This window comes from Pan paniscus, chromosome 19 (genome assembly GCF_029289425.2).
Source record: "Pan paniscus chromosome 19, NHGRI_mPanPan1-v2.0_pri, whole genome shotgun sequence".
NCBI lineage: Eukaryota > Metazoa > Chordata > Mammalia > Primates > Hominidae > Pan > Pan paniscus.
This window is the reverse complement of record NC_073268.2, coordinates 36,190,235-36,203,730: the sequence shown is the minus strand read 5'-3', so window position 1 is coordinate 36,203,730 and position 13,496 is coordinate 36,190,235. Positions and strand designations below refer to the sequence as shown.

The following is a 13,496-nucleotide window of genomic DNA, read 5'->3' as shown; positions in this document are numbered from 1 at the left end:
AGCTTTTCACCTCAAAAGTAGGTTCAAAATGTAGATCAGGATCTGTATGACAAGCTGACTCAGCAAGAAACGTTCCTAGAAGTGGTTCCAATGCTAGAACGGGACCAGAACCAGGCCCTAGCATAGCTTTTCCCCTCAAAGTAAGGTTCAAAATGTAGACCAGGATCTGTATGACAAGCTGACTCAGCAAGAAACGTTCCTAGAAGTGCTTCCAATGCTAGACTGGGAGCAGAACCAGGCCCTAGCTTACGTTTTTGTTTGAACTCCGGTGAAGGCCCCAAGATGGCGACAGGCAACCATCTTGGCCACCCTGACTCAGCATTTCTGGGTTCATCTTCCCCCCATTCCCGCCATCCCGGCTAGCACGCGTGCCCACTAAGGCGCGTCACTCTCAGGAAAACGAAACCTAACTAACACCGCCCTTGCCCCACCCCGACTCCACCCCTACATCACCTAGTGTCCATATAAGCGTGCTGCAACTCCAACACAGTGCGACTTCCCTGGCCCTCCCCTGCGGACAAGTGAACCTTGCCCGAGGGCTTAATAAAGGAAATTTGCCTTCTTTGCCCTGTTTCTCGACCCCTTTTGTCCGAGGCACTCTTCCATTGCCTTTCACTTTTCACCTCAAAAGTAAGGTTCAAAATGTAGATCAGGATCTGTACGACAAGCTGACTCAGCAAGAAACGTTCCTAGAAGTGGTTCCAATGCTAGACTGGGACCAAAACCAGGCCCCAGCTTAGCTTTTCACCTCAAAAGTAGGTTCAAAATGTAGATCAGGATCTGTATGACAAGCTGTCTCAGCAAGAAACGTTCCTAGAAGTGGTTCCAATGATAGACTGGGACCAGAACCAGGCCCTAGCTTAGCTTTTTGTTTGGGCTCCGGTGAAGGCCCCAAGATGGCCACAGGCAACGATCTTGGCCACCCTGACTCAGCATTTCCGGGTTCATCTTCCCCCGGTTCCCGCCATCCGGGCTAGCACGTGTGTGCACTAAGGTGCGTCACTCTCATGAAAACGAAACCTAACTAACTCCGCCCTTGCCCCACCCCGACTCTGCCCCTACCTCACCTAGTGTCCATATAAGCATGCTGCACCTCCAACACAGTGCGACTTCCCTGGCCCTCCCCTGCGGACCACTGAACCTCGCCCGAGAGCTTAATAAAGGAACTTTTGCCTTCTTTGCCCTGCCTCTTGATGCTTTTTGTCCGCAGCACCCTTCCATTGCCTTTCACTTTTCACCTCAAAAGTAAGGTTCAAAATGTAGACCAGGATTTGCATGACAGACTGACTCAGGAAGAAACGTTCCTAGAAGTGGTTCCAATGCTAGACTGGGACCAGAACCACGCCCTAGTTTAGCTTTTCACCTCAAAAGTAGGTTCAAAATGTAGATTAGGATGTATATGACAAGCTGACTCAGCAAGAAACGTTCCTAGAAGTGGTTCTAATGCTAGACTGGGACCAGAACCAGGCCCTAGCCTAGCTTTTTGTTTGGATTCCGGTGAAGGCCCCAAGATGGTGACAGGCAACCATCTTGGCCACCCTGACTCAGCATTTCCGGGTTCATCTTCCCCCGGTTCCCGCCATCCACGCTAGCACGTGTGCCCACTAAGGCGCGTCACACTCATGAAAACGAAACCTAACTAACTCCGCCCTTGCCCCACCCCGACTCTGCCCCTACCTCCCCTAGTGTCCATATAAGCGTGCTGCACCTCCAACACAGTGCGACTTCCCTGGCCCTACCCTGCGGACCAGTGAACCTCGCCCAAGAGCTTAATAAAGGAACTTTTGCCTTCTTTGCCCTGCCTCTCGATGCTTTTTCTCCGCGGCACCCTTCCATTGCCTTTCACTTTTCACCTCAAAAGTAAGGTTCAAAATGTAGACCAGGATCTGTATGACAAGCTGACTCAGCAAGAAACGTTCCTAGAAGTGGTTCCAATGCTAGACTGGGACCAGAACCAGGCCCTAGCTTAGCTTTTTGTTTGGACTCTGGTGAAGGCCCCAAGATGGCGAGAGGAAACCATATTGGACACCCTGACTCAGCATTTCCGGGTTCATCTTCCCCCCATTCCCGCCATCTCGGATAGCACGCATGCCCACTAAGGCACATCACACTCATGAAAACAAAACCTAATTAACTCAGCCCTTGCCCCACCCCAACTCCGCCCCTACCTCAGCTAGTGTCCATATAAGCGTGCTGCACCTCCAACACAGTTGGACTTCCCTGGCCCTCCCCTGCGGACCAGTGAACCTCGCCTGAGAGCTTAATAAAGGAACCTTTGCCTTCTTTGCCCTGCCTCTCGACGCTTTTTCTCCGCGGCACCCTTCCATTGCCTTTCACTTTTCACCTCAAAAGTAAGGTTCAAAATGTAGACCAGGATCTGTATGACAAGCTGACTCAGCAAGAAACGTTCCTAGAAGTGGTTCCAATGCTAGACTGGGACCAGAACCAGGCCCTAGCTCAGCATTTCACCTCAAAATAAGGTTCAAAATATACACCAGGATCTGTATGACAAGCTGACTCAGCAAGAAATGTTCCTAGAAGTGGTTCCAATGCTAGACAGGGACCAGAACAAGGCCCTAGCTTAGCTTTTCACCTCAAAAGTAAGGTTCAAAACGTAGACCAGGATCGGTATGACAAGCTGACTCAGCAAGAAACGTTCCTAGAAGTGGTTCCAATGCTAGACTGGGACCAGAACCAGGCCCTAGCTTAGCTTTTTGTTTGGACTCCGGTGAAGGCCCCAAGATGGCGACAGGCAACCATCTTGGCCACCCTGACTCAGCATTTCCAGGTTCATCTTCCCCCGGTTCCTGCCATCCCGGATAGCACGCATGCCCACTAAGGCGTGTCACACTCAGGAAAATGAAACCTAACTACCTACGCCCTTGCCCCACCCCGACTCCGCCCCTACCTCACCTAGTGTCCACATAAGCGTGCTGCACCTCCAACACAGTGTGACTTCCCTCACCCTCCCCTGCGGACCAGTGAACCTTGCCCCAGAGCTTAATAAAGGAACCTTTGCCTTCTTTGCCCTGCCTCTCGACCCTTTTTGTCCGCGGCACCCTTCCATTGCCTTTCACTTTTCACCTCAAAAGTAAGGTTCAAAATGTAGACCAGGATCTGTATGACAAGCTGACTCAGCAAGAAGCGTTCCTAGAAGTGGTTCCAATGCTAGACTGGGACCAGAACCAGGCCCTAGCTTAGCTTTTCACCTCAAAAGTAAGGTTCAAAATGTAGACCAGGATCTCTGTGACAAGCTGACTCAGCAAGAAACGTTCCTAGAAGTGGTTCCAATGCTAGACTGCGACCAGAACCAGGCCCTAGCTTAGCTTTTCACCTCAAAAGTAGGTTCAAAATGTAGATCAGGATCTGTATGACAAGCTGTGTCAGCAAGAAACGTTCCTAAAAGTGGTTCCAATGCTAGATTGGGACCAGAACCAGGGCCTAGCTTAGCTTTTTGTTTGGACTCCGGTGAAGGCCCCAAGATGGCGACAGGCAACCATCTTGGCCACCCTGACTCAGCATTTCCGGGTTCATCATCTCCCCCGTTCCCGCCATCCGGGCTAGCACGTGTGCCCACTAAGGCGCGTCACACTCATCAAAATGAAACCTAACTAACTCCGCCGTTGCCCCACCCCAACTCTGCCCCTACCTCACCTAGTGTCCATATAAGCATGCTGCACCTCCAACACAATGTGACTTCCCTGGCCCTCCCCTGCGGACCAGTGAACCTCGCCTGAGAGCTTAATAAAGGAACCTTTGCCTTCTTTGCCCTGCCTCTCGACCCTTTTTGTCCGCGGCACCCTTCCATTGCCTTTCACTTTTCACCTCAAAAGTAAGGTTCAAAATGTAGACCAGGATCTGTATGACAAGCTGACTCAGCAAGAAACGTTCCTAGAAGTGGTTCCAATGCTAGACTGGGACCAGAACCAGGCCCTAGCTTAGCTTTTCACCTCAAAAGTAGGTTCAAAATGTAGATCAGGATCTGTATGACAAGCTGACTCAGCAAGAAACGTTCCTAGAAGTGGTTCCAATGCTAGACTGGGACCAGAACCAGGCCCTAGCTTAGCTTTTCACCTCAAAAGTAAGGTTCCAAATGTACACCAGGATCTGCATGACAAGCTGACTCAGCAAGAAACGTTCCTAGAAGTGGTTCCAATGCTAGACTGGGACCAGAACCAGGCCCTAGCTTAGCTTTTTGTTTGGACTCTGGTGAAGGCCCCAAGATGGCGACAGGCAACCATCTTGGCCACCCTGACTCAGCATTTCCGGGTTCATCTTCCCCCGGTTCCTGCCATCCCGGATAGCACGCATGCCCACTAAGGCGTGTCACACTCAGGAGAATGAAACCTAACTCCACCCTTGCCCCACCCCGACTCTGCCCCTACCTCACCTAGTGTCCATATAAGCGTGCTGCACCTCCAACACAGTGCGACTTCCCTGGCCCTCCCCTGCGGACCAGTGAACCTCGCCCGAGAGCTTAATAAAGGAACTTTTGCCTTCTTTGCCCTGCCTCTCGACGCTTTTTCTCCGCAGCACCCTTCCATTGCCTTTCACTTTTCACCTCAAAAGGAAGGTTCAAAATGTAGACCAGGATCTGTACGACAAGCTGACTCAGCAAGAAACGTTGCTAGAAGTGGTTCCAATGCTAGACTGGGACCAGAACCAGGCCCTAGCTTAGCTTTTCACCTCAAAAGTAAGGTTCAAAATGTAGATGAAGATCAGACTGCAGATCATCAGGCATATGAGGTCTCCTCCATGGTTGGAGACAGTTTAACCTCTAGTAGGCTCTGTAGTTATGGTAAGGGATGGAATTGTGAGTTGAGTCAGGCTTGAATGCTGAGCCTCACCTTTGTCTGGAGGTGGAAATGTCACCTTACGGCGTTTTGGAGCTGGAGCTGTAGTCGTCAGGGCTGTAGAAGGTTCAACCTTTGTAGTGGATTCAGGCATGATGGTAAGCCCCCGATCTAAAGGTTGAATTGTGAGTTGAGTCTGACCCTTGTCTGAAGGTGGAAGTCTCACCTCAGGATGTTTTGGAGAAGAAAATGTAGTCGTCAGAGCTGTAGAAGGTTCAACCTCTGTAGTGGATTCTGGAGTGATGGTAAGCCCCTGATCCAAAGGTTGAACTGTGGCTTGAGTCAGGTTTGAATGCTGAGTCTGAACATGGCCTGGATGTGGAAGTGTCACCTTAGGGTGGTTTGGAGGAACTATAGTCTTCTTCAAGGGTGTAGGATGTTCAACCTCTGTATTGGATTCTGGACTTATGGTAAGTCCCAGGTGCAAAGGTTGAACTGTAATGCTGGGTGACATTGAATGCTGAGTTTGATCCTGACCTGGTGTTGCGGCTGTTACCTCTTGATATGCTGGAAGTTGGGGTACAACTTTCTTAGGAGGCTGAGTTGGGGTCTCCTGCATGGTTGGAGAAAGTTCAACGTCTGTTGTGGATTCTGGAGTGATGGTAAGCCCCAGATCCAAAGGTTGAACTGTGAAACTGGCTAATATTGAGTGCTGAGCTTGATTCTGCCCTTGTGTTGGAACTGTCACCTCATAGTGAGCTGGATGTTGAGCTGCAACCTCCTTAAGTGGCTATGGAAGCTGAAGTGGGACCATCTGCTGGCTTGAAAGTTCTATGTCCTTAGGGGGCTCTGGAACCTGAACTGTGGCCTCCTGCTGGGTTGGAGAAGATTCTGCCTCCATAGAGGGCTCTGGAATCTGAGCTGGAACCTCCTGCTGAGTTAGATATGGTCCAACCTCCTGAGGGAACTCTGGAGGCAAAGATGGGGCTATCTGCTGGGTCAGACAGGGTTCTGTCACCATAGGGGGCTCTGAAGACTGAGCAGGGCCTGCCTGCTAGACTGGAGAGGATTCTACCTCTTTAGTTGGCTCTAAAAGCTGAGTTAGGGGCTGCTGTAGGACTGGAGATGGTTCGACCTTCTTAGGTGGCTGTGATGGCTGAGCTGATATCTCCTGCTGCGGTGGAGGAGTGACCTCTTCAGTGGACTTTGGAGGATGACCTGAGGCTTCCTGCTGGGTTGCACATGGTTCAACCTCCTTAGGGGCCTCTGGTGACTCAGCTTGAACTCTTGCTGGACTGGAGAAGGTTCTACCTTCTTAGGAGGATCTGGAGTCTGAGCTGTGGCCTCTTACTGGACTGGAGGTTCAATCTTTTCAGGAGAATGCAGAGGTGGGGAAGGCAGATCAGGCTGGGCTAGAGAAAAGTCAGCCTGCTCAGTGGGAATAGGAGGGTTGTCTTGCTGGACTGGAGAAGGTTCAACCTCCATAGTGACTGCTGAAGGTATGGGAAGCTCCATATCCACATTTTTAACTGTGGTATTAGGCAAAGTTGAATTACTTCTGAATATTGAAGACAGATCTAGAGGTGAAAATATCATCCCATCATTCAATGAACTTTCAAAGTCTGAAGAGAGCTCGATTGGAAGCTGAGTTGCGGGCTCTTGATGGACTGGAGGAAGTTCATCATTTTCGGGGTATTTAGCTGCTGAACTATAATCTCTTGCTGGTCTTTCAAATGTTGAAACTTCTCAGGGGACACTAAGGGCTGAGCTGGGGCCCCCTGTTGGGTTAAAATTTCAACCTGATTAGTGAAATCTGGAGTCATGGTAACCATGTGATCCACAGGTTTAACAGTGACATTGTACAATGTTGGAGGCTGAACTTGATCATGACTTAGAGGAGAAACTGTTACCTCATGATGCTCTGGAGATTGAGCTACAACTTCATTAAGGAGCTCTGGAGTCTGAGCTGGGGCCTCCTGCTGGGTTAGAGAAGACTCAACCTCCTCAGGGGTCTGTGGATGCTCAGCCTCCTGCTGGGCTGCAGAGGGGTTCTGATCCTTAATAGGTTCTGGAGACTGAACTGAAGTCTCCTGTTGAACTGGTAAAGGCCCAGCCTCTTCCAATGACTCTGGAGGCAGGGGTGGGCCCCCATGCTGGGTGGCAGAAGGTTCTACATCATTAACTGGCCCTGAGAGCTGAGCTGTACCCTCTTGGTAGACTGGAGAAGTTCCCACCTCTGCAGTAGGCTCTGTTGCTATGGTGAGCTGCATATCTGGAGGCTTAACAGTGACATTGGGCAAACTGGAATGCTGAGCTTGATGGTGACCTGGAGGTGAAACTGTGACTTCATAATGTTCTGGAGGCTGAGCTGGGGTCTCCTTCTTGGCTGGAGAAGATTCAACCTCCCCAGAAGACTCAGAGGGCTAAGCTGGCTGTTCCTGCTCACTGCGGGAAGGGTCAGCCTCCACAGGAGGACCTGGAGGATCAGTTGTGGCCTCCTCTTGGGTTGCAGAAGTTTCCACCTCCTCTGGAGACTGGGTTGGGGCCTCCTGCTGGGATGGAGAAGATTCAGTCTCCTTGGCAGACTCTGAAGTTATGGCAATATCCACATCCGCAGGTTTAACTGTAACATTGGGCAAGTTCTAATGAGCTTGATCCTCGCCTGGAAGTTGAACTGTCACCTCATGATTCAGTGGAGTTTGAATTGCACCCTCCATAGACTCTGGAGCTGAGCTGGGGCCTCCTGCTGGGTCTGAGAAGGTTCAACTCCCCTAGGAAACTCACAAGGCTGAGCTGGCTGCTCCTGCTCACTGGGGGAAGGTTCAACCTCCACAGGAGGACCTGGAGGCTCAGCTGGAGTCCCTTGCTGAGTTGCAGAAGGTTTCATCTCCTCAGGGAACTCTGTTGTCTGAGCTGGGGCCTTTAATTGGGCTGAGGAAGAGTTGACCTCCTTGGGGTGCTCTGGAGGCAGACAGGCAGCCTGTTCCTGGCTTGACATTGGGCAAGTGTGAGTGCTGAGTTTCACTCCAACTTTTAAATGGGACATTTACCTCATGATGTATTGATGGCTGAGCTACAATTTCTTCAGAGGGAGGTAGCTGCTGTGCTGGGCACTCCTGCTCTGTTGAAGAAGAGCGACCCCCTCAAGGGACTGTGAAGGCAGAGCTGGGGACTCCTGCTGGTTAAAGAAGGTTCTACCTCCTCAGGGAGCTGTGGAAGCTGTGCTGGGGCTTCTTGCTGGAGCTAAGAGGACTGGATCTCTTCAAGGGTCTCTGGGTTTTGAGTTTCAGGCTCTAGAAGGAATTGAGAAAGTCCAGCTTGCTCATCTGAGTTCACCTGGACTTCTGAAGGCAGGCTGCCCGGATACAGTTGATGACTAAGCTCTGATTCTTTATTTTGCCCAAATTCCTACCTAAGGGGTCTAGGGAGTCATGCCCTACAAACCATAAATTCTCACCAGATGGGTTTTATTTGACCCTATATATCATGACTTACTTTTCAATCTAATTCTGGCACAAGGAAAAAATATTTAACCCACAATATATTTCTTTGCCATACCTTGAAATTGCCCTGCCAAATCTCAAGTGGGAAAAATCCACATTCTATAGAGAATCAATCCCCTTTCCCCTTTGTTTTCCTTCCTTTTTTTCCAGATCCAGGAGAGAATAAACTATAAGCCAGGCACCCTTTTAGGTCCAATAAGAAACATTTTATAACCTACTTTCCCCCTGAACTCTGCTGAGAGATTCGTCTGCACAACAAAACATGGTCTCCACAATCCTTTATCTTAACCTGAACATTCCTTTCCATTGATCCCAGGTCTTCGGATAAACTCAACCAATTGTCAACCAGAAAATATTTAAATTTAACTGTAGCCTGGAAGCCCCCACTTTGAGTTGTCCCGCCTTTCTGAACCAAACCATTGCATTTCTTCATGTATTTGATTGATGCCTCATGCCTCCCTGAAATATATAAAACCAAGCTCTACCCCAACCACCTTGGGCACTGTAAGGCTCTTGTGTTGGTTTGAACCCTGAGAGCACACCAACAAACATGCAGCTAATGCTCAGTGCATCAAAAGATGCTAGTGTTTGAAAGACTCAGAGACTTCTCTCAGTAATTTGCCAAGCACTTACAGAACTCCATTTATATACAAATCTTTCTTACCCTCCCATCTCAAAAGGTATGGCTGATGGTCCATTATCTCTCAGAAAAATGTATTATAGCTCCAGATGGTAGAATGACCAGGAAGAAATTTCATCTTGCAAGTCAGTGTTTATTAAGAACCCACTGTATGCCCAGCATCACACCAGGCTGGCAAGAAACAAAATAATCCTGAGTGATCATCCTTCACAGAAAAAAGACTTGAATCATAATTGTAACAATCTAAAATCCAAACATCATCTTTTAGTGTGTCTTATAGTTCATTAAATTTTTGAATTGTTAAACACTGTGACTTGGCCAGGCGTGGTGGCTCATGCCTGTAATCCCAGTACTTTGGGAGGGCGAGGCGAGCAGATCACCTGAGGTCAGAAGCTTGAGACCAGCCTTGCCAACATGGGGAAATGCTGTCTCTACTAAAAATACAAAAATTATCCGGGCCTGGTGGCGGGCACCTGTAATCCCAGCTACTAGGGAGGCTGAGGCAGGAGAATCACTTGAACCAAGGAGGCAGAGGTTGCAGTGAGCTGAGATCGCACCATTGCACTCCAGCCTGGGTGACAGAGCGAGACTCTGTCTCAAAAAACAAAAACAAACAAACAAAAAACCACTGTGACTTGATTTTTTACTCTGGAGAAGCAAAAACTACATAGGCAGATTTTGAAACACTTGGGGAAATGTATTGCAAAGCAAGGATGAAGCATTGAGGATTAAACATCTGCAAAGTGGGAAATGATGTGAATTCTAACAACAGGCTTAGAAAGTTAACATCTCTGGAAAATAAACCTCTAAAAAAAAAACACACAAAAAGCCAAAGCACACTTCACTTGGTGGAATATATTACGCATGACACAGAAAAGGCCAATATGTTCTACAGCCACGTTCAGGAAATGGTCTGGTTAAGACTAAAGGACGGGGACAATGGGTTCTGAGAAATCAAATGTGGAAACCAACACACTTTCACACACTCAGGCAAGCAGTCCATCTAACCCTAAATATCTATTAACAAATTCCTTCGAATCGCTGCTCAGACTAGGGACAAAAACATTTTAATGCACCTGACACCGGAACCACACACAAACTCGGCACAATGGCAACTGCGCAGGCAGCTTTGAAATGCTGCCTTCTCTACAAATGGCCTAAATTCTAATCATCTGTCTCTATCTGATCAGAAAAACGTTTCCACCATGTGAATTTCCACCTTTCTGTCTCAGACCAGTCCAACCAGGTTATTTTCACTTCTGCCTATTCCCCTTCAATTTAACTGCTTCCTCTTCAGGTTTTTGTGTTAGAAAAAGAGATTATTCTGTCTAGGTCTAGTCTCTGTGGCAATGCACAAAGTCCCTGTCATTTCCGGTTGGTTTCCTCCTCATCAATCTTTTTCAGATACCCCCTAAAAAAGATGACGCTCAGAGATCTGAACTCTAGCCCCCACAATCTGTCAAGTGCAGGCCGACCCCCACCGCAAGCCTGGCTTATGTTAGCAGTGAAGGTTCGAGACAGAAGCTCTTCTCGCTGTCTCTCCTGCTGCTCCCTTGCATAGCACTGGTGCTGGAAGTTTCTGAGAGCAGTCTGCAGTTGATGGACATCATACTTTAACTGCTCAACCTGACTGGAATTGATGGAAAGAGAGATTAAATTTAACTCAGGGCAGCAGAGTCTGAGGGGGCCAGATTTTGTACTGACAAAAGACAGCATTTCCTTACTTCTCCCTACACCACCCCCCCACTATCCCCCACCCACCATGAAGTCTGATTTTGATCAATGATGTTGAAAGTAAAGAAGTAGCCTGTGGTTAAGGTGAGATGGTAGCGCATGAGATTCTGGCAGCTTGACTTCAGAATCTGCTGCTCTCTGATTCTGAATGCATGACAGGGAACAGGGGACAGGAAGCAGGTTCGCTGACCTCTTCATTCTCCTGGAGGAAGCCCAAGGGCATCTTTGAGGTAAAGCATCCATGAAGCTTCATAAAACTTTCGGAAACAGGCACTGGGGGTGGAGGTGGCAAGGGCGGTTTCATTTTAATTTCATGGTGGAGTATCAAACATTAGATCAGTATTTCATTATAGATGGACTGATTGAAGTGATTTTTCTTTTCAACCCAAGAAGAACCCAGCAGCAACCAAAGAGCAGAACAAAGCTTCATGGCAGCATTAGGCTGCAGGTGGCCATGGGTCTTGTCAGAGAAACAGAACTGGAGGCAAAATTTCAAAACGACACAAAGAGGTATGGGGTCACAAGTCTTCTAAGACACAAACCTCACAGGCTATTTATTTTGAGAGGGCATCATCCAGATAGAATTGCACCCGTTGGGGGGAATTTTTCTTTGCATATAGTCTTAGTTTTTCAACAGAAAATTCAGAATATTCTATCACCTCCCCGCTGGGAGAAAAGCCTCTCTTAATGGGCCTGGGGTATCACAGCCATGTCAGGGGTCAGCACTCAGTTTGGCATTCTGCCTTTTGTTAGAGGGCTTCTTGCTGGACAAAATCTCCAGACTTCCAGACAGCTGAATATCTCGCCGGTCTATGCTTGCTTGGATTTTGTTTTCTACTACTGCACAAAAGAGAAAAAAGAATAATTGCTGGAAAAGAGACAGTGAACTTAAATTACAATGATAAATCAAAGATTGTTTTCAATATCCAATAAACTAGAAAATACACATTTCAAAAGAAGAAAAATGTATATACTAATAAATAGAAAATTCAAGTTATGCTATAAATGTTGTTTTGAAAAAAGTACATATATATAGCTGTTAATGCCATAACAATGCCAATATTTTTTCTTTTTTTTTTCCTTTTTTTAACCTCTGAACTTTTTATTGGCCTCCTGCTCCCCAAAGGGTCCCCTGCTTCTGCTGGCTTAAGGTATCAGAACTTTGGCATCACTGGTCTTAGACACCACTTTGCCATCCAATATCCGGCAGGTGGTAGTCTTTTGGATGGTTTGCATGGAGTTGCTGCTGTCCAGGGCATCACCAAGATTGAAAGATTGAAGTCCTCACTGTCTTCCAGCAGGCGGTGGTAGGTGGCGATCTCAGCCTCCAGCTTGACCTTGATGTTCAGCAGGGCCTCATACTCCTGGGCCTAGTGCTGTCCCTCTGCCCGGGTCTGTGCCAGCTCTGATTCCAAGTGCAGCAGGATCCCGTTGAGCTGCTCCATCTGCAGGGTGTAACAGGCCTCCACCTCCCTCAGGCTGTTCTCCAAGCTGGCCTTCAGATTGCTCATGGAGTCCAGGTCGATCTCCAAGGACTGGACTGTATGTCTCAGCTCCGTGAGCGTCATCTCAGCAGCTCCAACCTCGGCAGACTGCGTGGTGACAACTGCGGTGCTCTCCTCAATCTGCAGAGACCAGTACTTGCCCAGCTCCTCTAAGTTCTTCGGAGCCAGCTCGTCATATTGGGCCCAATGTCTGCCAAGATTTTGGCAAGGTCATGAGATTTGGGGGCATCTACCTCCACAGTCAACCCAGAGCTGGCAATCTGCGCTTCTAGGCCCTTTACTTCCTCTTCATGGTTCTTCTTCATGAAGAGCAGCTTCTCCTTGAGAGCCTTGATCTCTGCTTCCAGCTGCAGCCAAGTGACATTGGTGTCATCAATGACCTTGTGGAGCCCATGGATGTCACTCTCCACAGACTGGCACATGGCCAGCTCTGTCTCATACTTGACCCTAAAGTCATCACCAGCAAGACAGGCATTGTCAATCTGCAGAACAATGTGGGCACTGTCCACAGTATTTGCAAAGATCTGAGCCCTCAGGTTCTCGATGGTCTTGAAGTCATGGCTCCAGTCTCTGACCTGGGGTCCCTTCTTCTCCAGGTGCTCCTGGCTCTCCAGCTTCCGGTTCTTGGTCTCCAGGCTCCTAACTCTGTCCAGGTAGGAGGCCAGGTGGTCGCTGAGGCTTTGCATGGTTTCCTTCTCATTCTAGATGACTCCCATTCCTGCCAGACCCCCAGCCATCACTGCGGGCAGGCCCCTGGACCCCATGCTGCCCTGGAAGCTGGTGAAGCAGGACATGGAGATCCGGGAACCAGAGCCCCTGATGCCTGTACAGACACTGGCCACACTGCTGACCAGTCGGGCACATAGCTGGGTGCCTGGACAGTGCCCAGGGACTGGTAGTTGGTGGAGAAGGTGGAGCAAGTGGTGAAGTTCATGCTGTCCGGGGAGGAGAGCAAGAGGACAGGACTCAGGTTTTGACGGCCAATTTTTTGTTAAAGCTGAAGGTAAATCTGTAGAAATAAATGTTCTACCTTTAGAAAATAAACATTTAAAGGTTGTCCAAATAAATACCTTACGCTAAATTTTCTGATACAGTTCTCTTTTCCTTTGAGATTGTTCTCACACATGGATTATAAATACCTAGTAAGAAGACTGCAGATTAATTCCCTATAGTAATGAGGTTTGTTTGTTTGTTTGTTTAGAAACAACAATATAGGCTAGGCACGGTGGCTCACACCTGTAATCCCAGCACTTTGGGAGGCCGAGGTAGACGGATCATGAGGTCAGGAGTTTGAGACAAGCCTGTCCAATATGGTGAAACC

The 13,496-nt window shown here is 48.5% G+C and overlaps 2 pseudogenes; both read right to left on the bottom strand.

Moving 5' to 3' along the window:
- Positions 1-13,496, bottom strand: part of LOC100973849 (keratin, type I cytoskeletal 18-like) — a 57,223-nt pseudogene that overhangs the window by 4,899 nt on the left and 38,828 nt on the right.
- LOC134729509 (leucine-rich repeat-containing protein 37A3-like) lies at positions 4,771-5,839 on the bottom strand (annotated as a pseudogene).